Here is a 19,864-nt window from a genome sequence, read left to right as displayed (position 1 = left end):
CAGCTGTAGTAAAATATCCTCTAACACTTTTAGCATCATTCCCCATATTAACTCCACAATGGCTATTCCCCATTGCCAACAACTTTCAAAGAATAGATTTTACATTTAGTACTCAAAATGGTAACTATCATCTATAGTGATAGGTGTAAAACTATCTTTAGTCTGTTTTGAAGTTAGAGAGAAAGTATGTTTAAAGAGATGTGCGCATAAACAGCGGTGGGTGCATGTATGTGTGTGTGTTGGGAAGGGGAAGGGTGTTACAGAATTCTGCAGGCGAGAATGCTTCAGTGCTAAAGCCATTACCACCACCCAACAACCCAGCACTTCTGCATGCATAAATCATGACATGCAGTTGAAAGGTGATGACAGAGCAGTCTTTGATGCTTGGTTCTCAAATTTGGGAATGTTCACTGGGAAAATATGTCCTCTCTGCCAAGGTCAAAAAGCATTCCCCTACTCTGGAAGCATAGGAGTGCTGTGGCAGGTAATATAGCAACATAGACATGCAGCAATAGCAGCTGTGGCAGCAGAAGTAAGGCAGCCACAGCAGAAGCAGCAAGCAAACCCAGAGGAGCCTCAAAGGAGGCTCAGAGTCTGAGGTGAAAAAACACAGCAGTCAGACAACAGTCTTCAAGAGGAACCATGGTGTTTGCCATTGGTCAACCTGCTGTCTCTCTGCTAGCAGGAAACAAAACTTTTAAGCCACCAGAATCCATTGCTGAGACAGTGAGAAGTGAGGGAATTTGGTGAATACCAACACTGAAGAAGGGGGTGATTCTCAGCCATGACTGACCATCAGAATCTTGTTCAAAATAAAGTTCCAGGCTGTAGAGAGTCAGCTTCATTACGTCTAAGGAAAGTAGGAGCAAACCATAAAGAAACTTGAAGGCCAAAGTAACTTGGGTTTTACTCTGAAAGCAAGAAGAAACATTTTAAGAGCTTGAAGCAAGAAAGAAACACAGCATAACTTATCTCTGGAAAATGACATTCTTGTTATTTCGTGGAGAAGAATTTGTGATAGAAACAGAGAACAATATAAAGGCTATTGCTGAAGTCCAGGAGAGAGATGATCACAACTGGGACTGGGGTAATGTCAGCAACATGAAAATTAGTTGATGGATTTCAAAAATATTTAAATAGAAAACATCTGTATTTTTTAAAAAATTGAACTGTAAAGATTAGGAAAAGAAACAATCAGGGAAAGCTTCTAGGCATGAAGGAATTCATGCTACATGTAAATATAGCAAAGAGCACAAATGATATTTTTTGCTATTGAAATTATGAGTGAAGCAGTCAAGCTCCAGTGTCATAGCTTTACTGGTCATCTTGGCCCTGACAACAGTAGGGGACTCTCTCAAATTCTGACAGCTGACTTTATTTTCAGATATACAGATCAGCCACTTATGGAGTATAATTTGGGAGATACCATGTGATTATCTATCCCACTAACTACCATAACATCATAGAAAAGGTTCATCACAGAGAAAACATTTATTCACCCAAAATTTATTGAGCACCAAATATACACAGTCACGCACCACAAAACCAACCTTTCAGTCAGGAAGGGACCACACATACAATGGTAGTCCCATAAGGTTATAGTGGAGCTGGAATTTTCTATTTCCTAGTGATGTTATAGCCTGGTTAACATTGTAGCACAACACATTACCTTTTCTATATTTAGATAGATTTAGATACACAATACTTACTACTGTGTTACAATTGCCCACAAGTGTTCTGTAGAGTAACATGCTATACAGGTTTGTAACCTAGGAGCAATAGTCTACATGAAATACCCTTAGTTTATAGTAGGCTATACCATCCAGGTTTATGTAACTGTACTCTATGATGTTTGCACAATGACAAAATCACCTAATGACATATGTTTCAGAAAATTTCCCCATTATTAAGTGACACATGACTGTATCTGGGAAAAAATGTGATCTTTAGAAGTATACAATGTCATTTTAGGATAGGGAAAGTGATAGAAAACTTATATGATCTCCTCCTTTACTGCAGTATCTCCCAAATAGTTTTCTGTAATATTTGATAATGTTATTTATATGTAAGCTATTAACGTAAGTTTATACAGGTTTGTAACCTAGGAGCAATAGGCTACATGAAATACCCTTAGTTTATAGTAGGCTATACCATCCAGGTTTATGTAACTGTACTCTATGATGTTTGCACAATGACAAAATCACCTAATGACATATGTTTCAGAAAATTTCCCCATTATTAAGTGACACATGACTGTATCTGGGAAAAAATGTGATCTTTAGAAGTATACAATGTCATTTTAGGATAGGGAAAGTGATAGAAAACTTATATGATCTCCTCCTTTACTGCAGTATCTCCCAAATAGTTTTCTGTAATATTTGATAATGTTATTTATATGTAAGCTATTAACGTAAGTTTATGATGGGAATTTCTAGTGTTTTTCTATGTTAATATGCATGGGGATCTTGAAGGTGTGTGTAACATTTTCCAAATTTCCTTAGAAATTATTGCTTTTGAGATGCATATTATTATTTGATGCCAGAAAGAACAGGCACTTTAAAGAGGTAAGAAAGGTGAAGGGGAGATGGCCACTTGCTTTCTACTGAGGCATGTTCCGGCCTCTGTCAGTTTCTTTTATTTCTACTTAAGGACAGTCTTGCCTCCATGAGTTAAAAACAGAATCTCGTATCTCTCTTTGGTTCCCACTTTTATACCCTTTCAGTTGTGTCTCCCATAGAAATGGTAAGATGAGACAGCCAGGGTTGTAGTCCGACCTGGGAGATACTCTAAGACTGAGAAGATCTGGCATGAAAAGCTCTTGGTTTTAGAGCAAATGATCTGTCTTCTTGTGCTAGTCTTCATGCTAATTTGGTTGTGTTTTGTAAACTAAATTGGCTTTTCCCATCAGAGGACAGGATCAGTAGATCTGAGGTCAAAACAGTCATTTACTTGCCTGAATTTAGGTCTGCCTTTAGCAAGACCAGGGAGTACTTCATTTGATCCTGTCTAGCCAATGTAGGCTTGGAGGAGGTGTTTTGTTTCTTGGCCTAATAATAGTGTTTATTTACTAGGCTTCCAAACTCATACATACATTTTCTTCAGGTGGCTCATAGGGCAATAGAAAGACATTAAAGATGCAATATATTATCTTCTGGAAATTGCAAAGAGAGTAGATTTTAAGTGGTCTTAACACAAATAAAAGTGAGGTGGTGTACATTAATTAGCTTTATTGAGTCATTCCACAATGAATAAATATTTCAAAACATTATGCTGTTCATAGTAATTTTTTTTTTGAGACTGGACCTTGCTATGTTGACCAAATTGGTCTCAAACTCCTGGTCTCAAGCAATCCTCCTGCCTCGGCTTCCCAAAGTGCTGGGATTATAGACATGAGCTACCATGCCCAGCCTATACAATTTTTGTTTTCCAATTTTTTTTTAAAGAATAGTTTATTGGTGTTGCACGTCATCTACGTTCCCCATCTCAACACATTTTCACATAGATTCCTAGAAAGAAGTTATTGATAAACTGTTCTCCTGCTGTTTTTTCTCATTATAAGCACTATCCTCGAAGTCAACGAATTTCAAAATGTTAGACAACTCCTTCTCCATCCTCCAGCTTCTAATTCAGTATCATCTCCTTTTAAAAGTTTTCCACATTTTGTTAGCTTGGGAATGTTGCCCCTTCTATGAATAATCTGTCCCTATTTGTTAATAGTCTATACATCTTCACTAGACAGTGTATGTACTCATTGAGGGTAAGAACTTAGATGTTTATCTTAGTGTTCCCAAAACTAGCATAGTAGTAAATGTATGTTGACCAAAAAAATTTGAAATTTGTTGACTTTAACAATAGTGCTTATAATGAGAAAGAGAAGAATAGTTGATCAAGAACTTATTTCTAGGAATCTATGAGCAAATGAGTGAATGAATAAGTTGGCATGAGAATGAAGTCAGATAAGTCTTCATAATCATTTTCTGATCCATTCTTAATGAAATTACTCTTTTATCGCAACTGTAGCCATAACCTTCTATAGTGAACATCTTGTTCTTAGTCTTTCCCATTCCAGTCTACATCCTCTGCTGTCTTTTTACACTGTATCATCTGCCAGATCACTTTATTCTTCTGTTTGAAAACTCCCAGTTGCTCCCAACTATATAACTAATGATAAGAGTTACACAGAAACACATACACTCTCAACTTCTCTCTTGTATTAATTTTAAAGACTGCCTGGAATGGGATGAACTGCTACTTCTCTCTCATGGTGTCTCTGACTCCCCATTGCTCTATTGTGTTCTCTCAATTCTTTTTCTGCCAGCCAGATTCCTGAGCCTATTTTTATTTTCTGCCCATGGCCACCAAGGCCTCTTCAGATTCTTCTCTATACCATGACAGTCGAGCTGCAACCTCTGCTGCTCACTGGCCTACTCTCTGTGCATTCTTTAATTCACCCTCATAAGAGGGAATCCCCCTGGCTCAACTTGAATATTTGCACAAAGCTCCAAATTACTATTCTTTGTCCTCCTCCTTACCTCTTTCTCAAAGCATGAAACAGAGGCAAGTTTAATAATTCAGAAATATTACCTGTAAGGTCCACCCCTCTAGCAGAGCTGCAGGCAGAGCAATTTATCTGAGAATGGGCTGTAGAATGAAAGGTACTGGTGCTGAAGTCAGTCTATATGGCTAGCTGTTGGAGCTGTGTGTTCTTGAGCAAGTTTCTTAATATTTTGTTACCTTAATTTCTTCATTTGTAAACTGAGAATACTAACAGGGCCAAACTCAAAGAGTTGTTGTGAGTATTAAGTGACTGGACATATATATACACATACACATATATATGGATGTGTGTGTATATATACACACACACATACATATACACATGTATGTATACACACATATACACACATGTGTGTATATCTATCATTTGTCTATCATCTATATATATCATAGAATAATACCTAGCTCATAATAAGCACTGAAAAGTGTTAAAGTGTTAATTATTATTACCTACTTCCATCAGGGTCCGGGTCAAATGAAATCTCCAATCCAAAGTCACCTACAGACCCCACTAACCACTGTTCCCTGAGCAATTTAAGCATAGCTATTACTTGTTTCCCACTGGGATTGTCCTCCCTCTATTTTACTGCAGAATCCAGACTTTTCTCTCATTCATGTTCTTATTTGCTTCTTCTACCTGGGGATAATATCCTTAACTCTATTTAATGAACATTCCCAGTTTTGAATTATACATTTTTATCAAATATGGTATTTTCTCTCAATATTCTCAGGAGATGTGTTAATATCAAAGAATGTGGTTAAATTGTGCAATCTTTTTTTCCTACCTTAGAAACTGCTGATTTGCAAATGGAAACTTGACATTTTATCCAGTCATTGAGCTCTCTCTGTTAAGAGAATAAATCCACTCCCTTATTTATTAGACAAAAATAGAGTTAATGTCTACAACTAATAATGGCACATTCTGATATTCCAGCTCATCAGGTTCCTATTACAAATAATTATTTTATTAAAGACTTGCAGCTGTTTAAACTAAACAAATAATTGGAACAAAATGCCTAATTTACTAGTTAAAAGGATTGATTATTTGAATTTGAACATAGTCAAACATGAGTATTAGCTTGAATATAGTTGATCTGCAAATGCTCACTAAACCTTCATGTAATAGTAGTGAAGTCTCTTTTGTCTCAGCAAACATTTGTTTATCACAAATGGTTAGTTTTCAATGTCATTAATATTTAGAACAGTGGACTAAATATGAAATAGTTATATGATGAGGATATTATAAATTTTTTAAAAGGTGAGATGTACTAAAGAATAGAAAGACCTTTTAATGCACAACTAATTCCTTTTATGCCTAGTTGTCAATCAAAACGTTTATTCTAACTATTCTCATTTTTAGAGAACAAATATGTTTTTGGTACAGATTGGGAAATAATATTGCCCCTTCCTTTGGATAACCATATATGGCAAAGGTGTTTCATTGTTCAGAGACTCACCATGCTTTTATCTCTCACAGATATAAAATCCCGATTAATCTCCATATTCAGTTCAAGACCCCAATGATTAACTTAAAATTAATTTCTTTATGACAGGAAGAAGAATGAATAGGAATCTTGAGAGACAGAATAGTAGTAGCCAAGATAAAAGAAAACTGTCATCTGGCATGGAATGTTAGTTGCCCTAAATGTGAAAATGTTATAGCAATTAATCAAATCAATGTTTTTTGATATTAAATGCAAAAAGTAAACCAAGTCTGACTTTAGTTAACCTACACATAAAAGTAGGAATATCACAGGGAAACGAGAGAACCAGTAGGAAGGCTGGAATACAAAGCGGTGTTCAGAGCCAAACACAGATTGCATAGCACTTGGCCATTGTCACAGTTACCACCACTGGGGCTGCGAATATTTGAACTTTGCCAACACAGCTGGACACTCATTGCCTGCCACCAGACTCTCCTCTCTGCCACCACCATAAAATAAAATCCCTACTGGCCCTTCTCCAAATTATCCTCAGTTGAAACATGTGCACTGCAGATTTCTACATTTCAAAGCTTTTGTTTCACCTGTTGAAAGTTAAATACAATTTTAATACACCAAATGAATTATAAATCATGCTTATGGACTATTGTGAATTTTTAAATAAATATTACACTTACAAATACTGTTCAGTGTGAATGTGTGTGTGTTTGCTTTTTTGGTTCTTTAAGGAATTTCCCAACTCTAGCCTAAAGATGATCTGGGAGAAAAGCAATAATATGTACTTGGAGTGTATGTTTCAGTGGAGAACCCAATCAAGATAATTCAATAAAGAAAGCAGTCAATAACTATGTAAGTAAAAACTTAAAAATCTTAATAATGGTCAGTGGAACTGGGAAAAAGATGGCTCTTTAAATATGTGAATTGTCTTTAAATGTGTAAGTACATATATAATTACATGTAAATATAAAAATAGGTCATATATAAAGAGCAACTGATAGATATAAGACTAAAAAGGAAAACAAGTTTTATTTCAGAGCAGTGATTTTGGAGTAATAAGTTATTCATATTAATAAAACATGTATTCTGTGGTTTTTTTTTTTTCAGTAATGATGAACAATTTGGGCTAATATTTTTCTGTGTTTGTCAGCAATGTGAATGACTACTTTGCTTAATTGGGTAACAGTTTTGAATATTGGAAAAATATCCCCTCCATTTTAAATATTCTATTTACATTGTAAAATCTACAGAACTTACAAATTTTTAAGTGTAGACTGCATTATTAACATTTTAACCCTATATCTATCTATCTATCTATCTATCTATCTATCTATCTATCTATTTATCTATATATGGAAATATCTTGATGAACTTACAAACAATATATATATAAACAATATATGTACGGTTAACACATGCATTTTTACCTCATCTTTCACCAAATAAATTTAAAGAAAATAAATAAATATGGTGATAGTATACAGATATTATTTTATACATTTATATACGAATGCAAAATATTGTTTTTTAATAACTAGGTGACTTACCACTTTATTAAAATTATTTTATTAAGTAGTGAAAAAGGAAAACAAGTGACTAAAATATATTATTGTGAATTATTTCTGGTCAGACCCTCTTTGAGAATCTAATGGACATATAGATGTATACGCATTTTAAATTAAATATGTGGGGCATTCAAGAATTTTAAAAACTCACATACATACACATATGGTCAATTTCTATATGATGCAAGCATTCATATATTTTCCTTAAAGGCAAAGACATGCTAAGTTTCTTTTTTATATCTGAAATAAATTAGCCCTTCACATAAATGAAAAACACAATGTATATAACTAATTCAATTTAAAACTTTCTATCTTTTCCCAGAAAATTAAACCAAAGTATCTAATCAGTCCAATGTGTTTAAATGTAGGAAACCTGATTTAATTACTTGCTTTCTTTCTTTTTCAAAGTGGGGCCTGGTGCAAGATGTGGCTCATTAAAAGTTGTGATATACCCTGCCAATAAAATCCAGCAGATTGCACATTAGAAACAGGTAATTAAGTTAATATATAAGATACATAAATTTACAAGTTCTATTTTGACCTTCTAAGCAATAAGACACCAAAGATAAGACAAACATTTGAAACCAAATGATATTTTTGTAGTATACACATCTTATTTTAAAATGTTTAAGAAGCTTAAATTGTTGTATTCATATCACCATTAAATGATAACTCACAAAGGAAAATTTCCTCTTACACTGTGAATAGATGCATTCACAATGAAGCAATGATAACCTTAATAGCATTGCCCAAAAATGCAAAATCATGCCTAAACTTGGCAAGTTAGCATACAAGAGTAATAGAAATATGTTTCCTATTTCCTAGACCATAATTTAAAACAGTGACAAAAAGGTAGAAAGCTACTGTAATGTACAAATGTGTGGATTTTTAAACACCAATATCTAAACATCCTTCCAATTCGGGAAGACCCCTCCATCCATCAATCTAGAAAGATTTTGTAGTCAATCTAGAAAGATTTTCTGAAATAGGTGAAATAATGTTAAACACTATTTAAGGAAGGAGAAAGAGACTGAGAAAGAGAGAAAGATAAAGATGCAAGGACTTTGGTAGTGTTTAAAGGAAAATAACCCCAGGTATATGACATTGTTTTGGTATGGGAAAAATTCAAAATGAGAGTAGAGAAAAAGTGACAATAGGTTCCTGGAAATAGGTTCAGAAAATTGTTTGGAAATAGAAGGCCGGGGGAAGAAATACATATCATTTGGTAGTAGGACTTTGATCTTAAAATAAGAAGCTGGAACTGAATGTATAGTGAAATGGGAAGCTAGAGATAAACTTCCAGGTCTTAAGGGTTGGTGTAAAATGTTAAAAATAACTCACGCTAGAATACTTTTGACAGTAGAAATGAGGGTATATTGAAGGGGCATGGATAAAAAGAACAGTATTGAAAAACTATCTTGTGAAGTGATAGTTACAGAAATAGTTCCAGTGTAAATGACATCTAAGACAGTGCTGGGGGTGACAGGGGAAGAGAATCTAGGGGGAACTATAAAAAAAGCAACAAGATTTTACCACCAAATGAATGTGCCAATCAAAGTGAGATGCATTGAAAATCACTTTCTGTCCTTGCTTGAGTTGTCAGCAAAATAACACTTTTTCATCTAGTTAGTGGGGTGTTCTACAAGTAAGAAAAAGTTTGGAAAAATCATGAGAGGAATCTATCTTCATCATATTTGGCTGAAGTTAACATCAGGCCACCCCATCACATTTGAAAGAGAGATGCTATGCAAAACTGGACACAAAATGTGACTATGAAATGGAAGGGATGAGATAAACTTTATCACTACATCAGCAGTCTTGAATTTTATGGACGTGATTTTTATCACTCAGATTCAGGATATATCTCTCCTCTTGCTGCTGCATTAGATGTAGTCTTCTCACAAAAAAAGTTAGGGAAAAATCTCAAAGTTAAAATCAGAAGAATAAGATTCATAAGTATTACTAAAACCCATTGGATTGATCGAAAAGCAAAAGAAAGAAAGTAATTTCTTCCTTTTATTTGTAGTGATATAATTCTGTCAAGTGCCAATGTTTTATTTTTAAACCATTAAATTTAGTACGTAAAATATCTGAAAAAAGTTCACTGGACCTCTTGACTGAATATTTTATCTTGACATTTTTGTATACAAAGGTAGCCTTGGATAGTATTCCCAGAAGCATCTACTGGTCCAATGATCAAAATTTCAAAAAGATTTAACAAATAGAGACATAATTGGATTTTGTAACACTGAGAAGCCCTCACTCTCAGTTAAAATAGACAAGCAGATAAGGTTGGGCAACATCTTCAAAGTTTAAAGTGAGTATTTAAAAGAAAATGTATAGCTTTGCATTTGTATTTTTGTGTATAATTGGACAGGAAATTTTCATTTAGGAGTGTATAGAAGAAAAGAAATATCTAGAAAAATGCCAGGAATCTATGAAAGGACCTAAAAAAGAAGTATTTTATAGTGGTGTGTCAGAGAAACTGTTTTCTAAAATATTGAAATAAGCGTGACCTGAAGAATGAATAGGATCTTGCTAAGTAAACAATGAGAGGGAAAAAACTACTCTGGATAAACAGAACTATATGTATAACAACTTAAAGAAAAGAAAAAAAAACCTAGAGGCTACCCGAGAAGTTAGAATCTTAATGTATGCAAATTTTAGAAAATATTTAGGAGGTCAAAGTATTGTGGGATGGAATGTAGACTGTGACAAAACAATCCGACTGTATTACAAATATATGAAAGAATCTCACCGAAAGGGGTCGAGGAAAAAGTGCTGAACTGAAAAACTTTGCATGTAACTGGAATCTGTATAGCTAAAGGCAAAATAAATTGTATATATGGATAATATGCTAGCTGACAGATTTGATCTTCATGGCGGTATGTGTTAAACAATGACAGAACTATAGATATACACTAAAATTAAACAATTAGTAAATAAATGGTAGATGAAAGAAACCAGGTTTTTCACTTTTAGAGTCGAAGATTACAAGTAAGCAAAGAGAAGAGGGTAGAATGATTTATGTGGTAATGGACTGGAGTTGAAGACATTACTACAAACTTATTAATATGTTTAGCCTAATACACAGATGGTTTATATATACATATATATATATATTTATAGCTAGATGTATACACACATGTATTCCTTGTTTCTGTCAGGTGAGAAAGCCTGGAGGCAACAACACTCTAGTAGCAATGAGCACCCCTCGTGCCTAGAGTTTGGTTTCTAATACCATTCTCCAATAAAAACAAAAGCAACCAGGCTCTTTGGAGAAATGGCTGATTCTACAACAGGGACAGAAAACTTAGAAATGAGCTTATAGTACCTCGTAGTGCCAGAAAGTAAAGAAGTGCTCAAAATTTTACAAAGAAAAAATTTAAACACAATGATGGGATTATGCCAAAGGAATACAAGAGCCGACTGAAAGAGCTGCCAATGGCTAAAGCAATTTGAGCAAGAAAATAAATGAAGTAGTATTGGATTATAATCCATAGTAGTAAATAAACACCTGAGTCCCTACTGATACAAACAAATGATTGAATATTTTTTTATTTGGGGTGAATAGAAATCTCCCATACAGAAGAATTCCAAATAATTTATGTAGAAACTCTGCCCTCAAGAAAATAAAGTGTAATTTTCACTTAGGTATGGGCTGTGTATAGTGACTTCTTTCCAAAATGAACAGAATGGAAAGAGAGAAAGAAGAGCTTAACAACAGACAAACTTGACAAACACTACCTCAACCAGGTGATCAAGGTAAGTCACATTGATAGTATGTACCTTGGCTACGCTATGACAAAAATGGTATTTTACCTGTGTGATCTTCATCCCCAAAATCCACAAGCCTCAATCTAATCATAAGGAAAACATCAGAGAAATCCAAATTAAAAGACATTCTACAAAATACCTGACTTGTACTCTTCAAAACTGTCAAAGTCATCAAAAACAAGGAAAGTATAAGAAATTGTCACAGTCGGCTGGGTACAGTGGCTCACGCCTGTAATCCCAGCACTTTGGGAGGCCAAGGCGGCAGATCACCTGAGGTCAGGAGTTTGAGACCAACTTGGCCAACATAGTAAAACCCCACCTCTACTAAAAATATTTTAAAAATTATCTGGGCGTGGTAACAGGTGCTCGTAATCCCAGCTACTTGGGAGGCTGAGGCAGGAGAATTGCTGGAACCTGGGAGGTGGAGGTTGCAATGAGCTGAAATTGTGCCACTGCACTCCACTCCAGTCTGGGCAACAGAGCAAGACTGCATCTCAAAAAAAGAAAAAAATAGAAAAAGAGAAGACATTGTCATAGTCAAGCAGCACCTAAGGAGACAAAAAGACATGACAACTAAATATATTGTGGTATCCTGGATATGATTGTGAAAAAGAAAAAGGACATTAGGTTTGAAACTAAGGGAATCTGAATAAAGAGTATTGACTTTAGTCAGTAACAATGTATCAATGTCATTTCATCAATTGCAACAATAAGATGCTAATATAAACTTTTAACAAGTGGGGAAACAGTGTGGGTACATGAGATATTCTACACTATGGACTAACAGCACAACTTTTCTGTATACCAAAATTTTTTTCTAAAATATAAAGCTTATTTGAAAAAATACATAAAAGAAAAAATTATACTCAAAGTATAAAATTGTACTCTCAAAAATTGGGGAAAAAATAAGTACTTTGGAAAAGATATTGCAATTGTATACATGGCATTGAGACTGCTGTGTGAGACTTAAATACAGCCTAAAGCAAGCTAACTCCTTTTGCTGCAAATTCTTTATCCTCCAAATATTTTAGATATGATCCTCTTGAAGAGATGTGTCAGCAATTTTACCTTCTTAAATAGGTTAATCTCAAGCACAATGAATTTCTTTAGTTTTCCTCTGCTGCTAGTTCCCCTTGCCTTTTTAAGGAAGATTTTGTTATTGCTTTCACCTGTGCAATTAATTTTCAAAACAATATGTTTCTCTATTACAGATTCCAAATAATCAGAGAAATATTCCCATTTCACTAAGAAAATACCACACACAATTTATTTGCTTTGTTTCATTGCTAGTATGAAGTATTTTCACTTAAAACCAAAATAATTTGTTTCTTGCTCTTAAAAAATAATGCTACAGGCCTCATCTGTCTTAACAGATACATATGAATGATAGATTCTCTTATTCATGAACAGATAGAAAAACAAATTTGTTTTGAGCTCTTGGTTTTAAAAGTATGCCCATCGTGAAGGCCGAAAGATGGGGCAAAGAATAAAAAGCTGTCCTTACGACTAAATCCTGCTATGTATTTTTATACATAATTAAAAACCAAATATAATTTTTGGCAGTGAGCACTTTGATAAAGGTAAGAATTCCTGAGTAATTGCTGATTATTTGAATTGCGCCAATCTTATTTTTCTCTCCTTTTCACCATGTGAAGTTCTATACTAAAGAAAATAAGATGGTGAGTAAGTGAAACTTGGTGAAAACCAAGCCTCTAACATTTTGCTAAGAAAATGCAGATCAAAACATTTGGTAAACTTTGAAGTGGTATGCAAAAAGTAATGTATGATTGCATTTTTGTCCATCTGAGAATATGAGTTAGGAAGGTGTAAAACCAACAGAATGGTAAAACTGCCAGGGACAGCAGTTTTTATAACACCAGAAATGAAACGGTCAGCTTTCGTAACACCAGAAATGAAATGAAATGAAAGTCCTCAAAAAAAGGATCAGAACACTTTTCCATCTTGTAGTTTCCACTTCTGGACTTTAAAGGAAAGCCCATCCTAACCTCCATCTCACTAAGAATTATTATTTTATTTTCAGTTTTCTTGTCCTCTCCCCAATCTTTTTTTCAAAGACTAGTAATGGCATTAGCAGTAAGAACAAAAATAACAGTAATACCTTACATTTATGTTAATAACTGCTTAAAATTGTATAATGCTATTAGATTTATACAATTCTAATAATATAAAAAGTCCAAACTTATCGTTCCAAATCTTTCATTTTTTAGGATTCTGTTGTATTCTGTGCTTGACCTATGTCAAATTGCTTACAATTCTAGGAATATGGAAGGACATTTTGCCTCTAATCATTTCTGTGTAGTCTTTCTCTAGTTCCCTTTTTGTTAACTTTTATTTATCCTGCAAATCTTGGCTTTAAAACTCAACCCTTGTTGTTCCTCAGGTTTAGATTTGATGATCTTCTTTTGTGCTGGCCACAGAAATCCCATTATCAGTGTACAGATAGTATTGTGAAATTGCCTCTGTACTTATCTGTATTTATTATTATATAGAAAAACTTTGAGTGTAAGACATATACACACACACAAACACACACATATATGTAGTCTCCCATGTATACCTATTGCCTCATCCCATGCCTGGCCTGCCTCACACATGGGAAGTGATCAACATATACATCTGAATCAACGGATGGATTGATGGAAGGATAAAATAAGCATTGTATGCTATTTTTTTTTTCAGAGGACTCAATGGACCAGCTTAGACTTCATTGTTCAATTACACAAGTGTTTTTGAGTATCTATTATATGTCAGAAATAGTTCTGAGCACTAGCCATATATCCATGAACACAGTGCTTATTCCCTGAGTTTACACCAAAATTTCTCAGTGTTGTCACTACTGATATTTGGGGCTGGATAATCATCTGTAATGTGCATTAAACATCTATCCTGTGCATGAAAGAACATTTAGCAGCATCCCTGGTTTCTACTCATTAGATGCCAATAGAACCTCAGTTATGACTACCAAACACGTCTCCAGGCTTTACCAAATATCCCCAAGGGTTCAAAAACATCCTTGGTTGAGAAGCATTGGGTTACAATGTATTGTGTGAAAGAGACGTTAAAGTTGTGTTTATAATAACTGTTGTGATGGAAGATGTAGAAGATAATGAAGGTATATAAAGGAAGACATACATGAATCATTACAGGGACATAAGAAAAGCAACTCATTAAAGTGACAGGGAACAAAGAAGACATTTCTCCTGTCCACAAAAATCACACAATCTAGTAGATATAGGAAGAAGATAAATAGACCATTACAATATAGTGTAATAAAAATACCCTTAGAAGTATGCAAGAATGAGACAAACACAGAAATATCCTTAAGGAAGACTTCAGGACTCCAAAAAAAGTTACATGAATAAGGACGATGCATTACAAAATGGCACGGATTATATTTATTAGCATTAAGTATTTATGGAGTTTGGAAGTTCAAAAATGATGTGGAGGACATAACTTAGAAACATACAACTTGATTTCTGCTGTCAGAAAATATAAAACAAAGGTATGAAGGGCCCGATATTTAGAAAACTATTAGAAAATAATAAAGCTCTAATTCTTGTGATGTAGTATACAAAGTTAGTACCTCCATAAAGGAAGCAGTTTGTGTGGGCTGCAATAATAGCAGCTTCACAGAGAAGATAGGAATTGAGAGGAGTTTTAGAAAGAGAAAGGCAACTGAGGATGATAGGCCCATCAAGGCAAGAGGGAAGGAAGCACAAAAAGAAATCCTCCATGATAAGAATGAGAAGGAAGGTTGGAGCTGAGGCTGCGACACTGGGGCAATAGTGGCAGTATAAAATATATAAGGACAGGCTTTGAAAGCAGAGAAGCAGTTGCAGTAGACACATTTAAATCAATGCTTTTTTTTTTTTAAATCAGTACACTGATAGTTAAAAGTCTACTTGAATATAACTGCATAGTTAATATATAATATTAATGACAGAAACAAAGAATATGGAAGAAAGTTTCAGTAATCCAGGGTGAGATGGCATGTCTAGTGACAATAGTTTGAACAAAAAAAAAAGGTTAAATCCAAATGTGTACAGTAAATATGTACATTTTTTGTATATTAGTTATACTTTAATAAAGCTTTTGAAAAAGAGTTGTAAATAATAGCACTCAGTATCCAATGAATTATTCTCCCTCCTTTGTTTCTTTGTCTAAAAATTCTGTAAAGTTTAGCTTTAAAGGAAATAATGACTACAGGAAATAAAACAATTGGAAAAATGAGGCGATGAAGGTAGAGGAAGACTGAACTAAAATAAAGAATCTTTGTCTGAACCATGGATTCTCAAATCTAACTGCATTTTGGAAGTATGAGGAGATTCTTAAAGATAGTGATTCTCTCAGCCAAACCCAGAGAAGCTTATATATTGACCAACCAGAGGCCCACTGCTGGTGTGTTGTAAAACTTCCTGATGACTCTAATGTGCATCCAGGGCTGAGAATTATTTATCTGGACTCACCTATGACTGTCTTCACCTGGAGTCCCTTGATACTCAAGCTTTTGTGAGGTACGCAGCTTGTCAGTAGATATTCATAAATGGTGAGCACTGACTCTACAACCTTTCCTCTTTTGAAATATGCACTAATTAATGATTTTCAAACCTCCTTTTTTTCTTACATAAAATTAACATAACCATAAACTTTACAGTGAATCAATTCATGAGACTGGCAAAATCTACCAAGTATTTCTTGCCACTGGTGATAGTTTTCACAATTTTAGATATGAAATATTTTGGAATAAAATTACAGTTTCTTCTAAGGAACCATGTTTGTCCTTTTCTTTCTGAATAAGAAAAATAAGAGTATAAGGAGAAAGAGGAAGAGCTATTCTTTTTTCATCTCACCCTGTTGATACATTTTCAATATTAAACAAGCATTTCTTGAAAGAAGGAAAAATTAATGATTTCATCAGGATGTATTCACATCTGTCCTTGTCCCTCTGCCTCTTCAAACAGTGCAACATATTTTCCTGATGAGTAAAACTTTCAGTGATGGTATCATATGATTGGAAAACAATATGAAAACAAGATCTCAACCAAGGCTCTGAAATTCATGATGGGAAATGTGCAAAAAACATCCTACTCAGAAATGCAGTACCAAACATAGATGGCATTGTACTTAAATTAGAAATTCTCTCATGATACTTGGAATATACTTGTAATTATGCAAATTTACAAGGACATGTTTATTCACATTTTTCTGGAATGTTAAAAATTGGAATTCATTTTGAACCAGGCAATGGTAGGAGTGATTAATACTCATTAACCAATACTCTCCTTTGCCTTAAAGTGACTGGGTTGTGTTCCAATTAAATGTTTTTAGTCAAATTCTCTTTTTATCTACTCAGAAAAAAAAAAAAAAAGAAAACATTTTCAAAGACAAGAAAATGGTGGTTTTATAAAAATACAAATATGGTTAGGTCATTGTTCTGCGTAAAACCATTCTGTGGCTTTGTATTGCTCTTGCTCTAAATTGCAATTATCTTAAACTAGCCTATGAGGCCCTTCTGACCTCTCTTATTTCATCTTACGCCACTTTCCCCTTTGCTTTCTGTATTTTAGCTATGCTGCTCTGTTTTCACTTTCTCAGATGCCAAAGTCCGCTCCAGCCTCAGAACTTGAGCCTGCCAGTACCTCTCCTGGATTTCCCCACACCCTCAGTTAACTTATCCTGTTTAGGGAAGACTTAGCTGACCTGACAGATTATGGTAGGTACCTATATTGTCTACTGTCTGAGATCGTTCCTTAATGGTGCCTCAGTATGTACAATTGTATATTTTGTGTCATTATTTGATTTGAGACTCTCGCTCATATTTGTGTTTAAGCATCCTGATAACAGGGATCTCACGTGCTTATTATTATATTCCTACATATATTAGGAATAGATTAGTGCTAAATAGACAAATAAAACAGAATATCAACCTAGAAACTGTTGGAGATGGCAGTGGAAGGGTTTACAACTTTAGACACACTGGCCAGGGAGGATGTCACTGAGGCAAGGCTACCTGAAAAATGAAGAAAGTGTTTTAAAGTAAATTATTAGCTATCTGAAGTATAAATCAGAAAAAGGTAAAGAAGTGGAAGGTGTATACATGAATATATTCAATTTATATTGCTGCCATGACAAAGTACCAGAAATTTAGCTGTTTTAAAAATGACAGATGTGTTATCTTACAGTTCTGTATTTCAGAAGTCTATCAACAGTCTCACTTGGCTACAACGAAGGTATCAGCAGGGCCACATTCTTTTGTGAAGGCCCTAGGGAAAATCCATTTCTTTGCATTTTTCCCCTGATTCTTAGAGGCAGTATACATTACTTGGCTCATGGTCCTCTTCCTCCATCTTCAAATTCAGCAATGAGTTTGCACATCTTCATGTCTTTCTTCTACTGGCACATTTCTTTGACCAGAGCCCAGAAAGGTTCTCTACTTTTAGAAACTCGTGATTATGTTGCATAATCTAGGATAATCTCTTCATTTTAGGGTACTTACCTTAATCACATCTACAAAGGCCCTTTTACCATAGCTTTTTATGAAGTAGGAGCAGAGTTCTGATTCTGACAATTTTGCCAGTATTTTTGTTTCTTTTTGAAATGGATTTATGGAGGTATTCACTCTTCCACTCAAGGAGTCTCCACCTTGCTGCTGTCTGGAGCATGGAATAGAAGGAGTCATTGATGGAGGGAGCCTACAATCAGGTGGCAAATGCAGTGCTTCTAATGGAGAACAGTGATGCCTTGGATCAGGTAGTTGATAAGTTGTAAAAGGGAGAATTGGAGGGACTTGTGCTACTCTTCTCATAGACTTACTCTATACATCTTATAGCACTTATTTTCTATCTCATTCAATCACAGATATAAGAGAAAGCCATAAAATGTTTATGCTTTCACTTTACCAATATGACTAATTCGAGGGATAACAAGGTCCAAATCTTATGAATGTATCCAAATGTTAATAGCTACTTTTAACTCAGTTGATAAACAATAGAAACTTATATTAGCAGCATGTCCGCATGTAAACCGATCCAGATTTTTATTTGGATTTATCTTTACCTGGACATGGCCTTTCAGTTATTGTATAATACCCAGGCACTTGTTACATTCACACCTTTCTCTCCTCGGTTCAGTTGCACACACAGTGTAGACGATTATCAGCCTCTCTGTAATCCTCGGGCTTTCTGGACTAGGGAAGCCCTGCTTTACGTAATCAGCTATATTTATTTTGTTCTTCATGTCCTCTAAAAGTGAAACGAATTTTGACTCAGCTTGAGTCAAAGCATTACTGACAAAAACATTGTCAAATAGATTTCTAAATATAGAGTGACCAACTGAGGGATTTTCCACTCTAGAAACACATTTTGGTACACATTCCCTTGGAAACATATTCTCAAACACTAATATATTATTTTTTAAAACCAATGCCTATTCAAGTATCATGTCATCTGTTCCATTCTCTATATTGTAAACCTTAAACACTGATGACCTCACTCAATATTAAAGACTGACACAATCTAGAGAGCAGAAATAATATTACAATGATTGTATATTTCACTACTTTTCTTCTAATTTGGGATAAAGTTGACCGATACAAGTTTTAGTGGAATTGTACATTTTTTGAATGTATGGAGAAGTCTGTTCTAAGTCAAATCTATAAATGTTCTATATACAAATTACTGTAATAAAACCTATAAGATAATTTGAACAAAAGTTGAGTAAACAATTGTTTTCTCTTGTATGACTTTACATTTATCTCTGATCATGACTAGATTTCTTTGCATTAAACAAATGATTTTGACCTTACAATTGAAGAATTTCCTTCAGACAATAGATGTTAAATGAGTTATTTGTTGTAGTATAATTTTTAAAACATAATAGTTATAAATTTAATAACCTAATGCCAGTATTTAGTAGTATATTCATTCCATTTTGTAATTTGGATAAAATATTTATCCAAATATAACAGTACGTTGCTATTCTGGAATGTTCACTGAGTAAGCAGTAGAAAGGTAAAAGCAGAGAGAACAGCTGACACATAGGGCCTAAAGTTCAACCAGAGCTGTGGTGGTAGAAGCCCTACCCAAGAAACTACCCCAAAGAGCCAACATACCAAGAAGTTTTTCTTCATTTTTATACCTTGTGTGTATCTATGCTCGACCTGACCTTTGCGTCTTCCCCGTCACTCATGTCTTTGGTTAAGTTTGGAGCCCCATAGCTGTTGTCTCTCCAGGAAATCCACGAATGCTTCTACCTAATACTTCTAGAACTCAACAGAATCCAAGAGTTAAATAAAAAAATAAAAAAAAAGAAATCTTCCCACTTCTCTCTACTATAGATTATGTCTAAATCTATCACTTATGATATCCAGTCACTTAAAATGAAAGGCAATTTATTTGTAAAGCAGTGGCATATAGGGCACTTGACCATTCACTTCTTTTCTCCTCAGAACAAAGGAATAGTATTTCATAAATTTTTACCATAGTTTTGTGGATAATTTTGTTAACC

The sequence above is a fragment of the Rhinopithecus roxellana genome, chromosome 14 (genome assembly GCF_007565055.1).
Source record: "Rhinopithecus roxellana isolate Shanxi Qingling chromosome 14, ASM756505v1, whole genome shotgun sequence".
NCBI lineage: Eukaryota > Metazoa > Chordata > Mammalia > Primates > Cercopithecidae > Rhinopithecus > Rhinopithecus roxellana.
The sequence above is the reverse complement of the archived record's forward strand: the minus strand, read 5'-3'. Positions refer to the sequence as shown.